This window comes from Panthera tigris, chromosome A1, assembly GCF_018350195.1.
Source record: "Panthera tigris isolate Pti1 chromosome A1, P.tigris_Pti1_mat1.1, whole genome shotgun sequence".
NCBI classification, from domain to species: domain Eukaryota; kingdom Metazoa; phylum Chordata; class Mammalia; order Carnivora; family Felidae; genus Panthera; species Panthera tigris.
Window position 1 is genome coordinate 87,526,351 of NC_056660.1, and position 930 is coordinate 87,527,280.

Sequence of the window (930 nt, forward strand, 5' to 3'; positions counted from 1 at the left end):
CCCGGCCGGCGTCCAAGGGTTCTCCTGGAACCCAGTCTTGTGTCCGGTAATTTGTATATCTGTCCGGATTCTGGGTTCTCTGACACCCGTCTTGCTTCAGCAGTGGCTCTATCGTGTCCCCTGCTGTCCCTTTAGTGCCCCGGTTTCTCTTCCTCCCAGGCCCCGCTGGACAGAGGCGCAGAGAAGAGGCAGGTGCCCGGGCATCCGAGCCGTCAGTGACCTCAGCCTTTAGCTCAGCTCCCTCGGTTTAAGGATGGGGAGACAGAGGTCCCCAAAGCTTGAGCGACCCGGCCCGTGCCCTCCGGTGGCCAGGTTGCCTGCTTCCCGAGGGATCCGGCTTCGCGAAGAGCGAAGACCCGCCTGCTGCCGGGTCTCCGGGTCCACGCAAACTCCCAGGGGAGCGGGCGCGCGCGCTTCAGCCCAGGGCCGACCTCGAGTCCGCTAGGCCCCACCCCTGCGCGTCCGGGCCCCGAGCTCCGCCCCCGGGCCCTCCACGCGCCCCCCCCCCCCCCGGCCCCGCCCCCTTGGCCGCTCCGGGTCAGCCCAACCCGGCGGGCCGCTCCAAGCCAGAGCCTGCGCTCCGCCTCGGCCCCGCCCCGGCCCTCCACGCGCCCCCACCCCGCCCCGGCCGCCGCGGCTCGGAGCCAACGCTCCGCCCCAGCCCCCCCCTCGCCCGCTCCCCACTCCTCCCGCCCCCCACGCGCTCCGCCTCCACGCGCGGGGCGCGCCCCGACACCCGAGGGGCCGGGCGGCGGCGCGGCGGGGCGGCGCGCTCGGCTCGGGTTTCGGCCCGCCCCCGGCGCCGGCGTGACCCCTCCTTGGGTGCGGGCGGGCCAGGCCCAGCTGGCCGGCGCCCCGCCCCCGGCCCGGCGCTCCGGGCGCTATAAGAGGGCGGCGGCCGCGGGGCGCCCTGCGCGGGGCCGGGAGCGC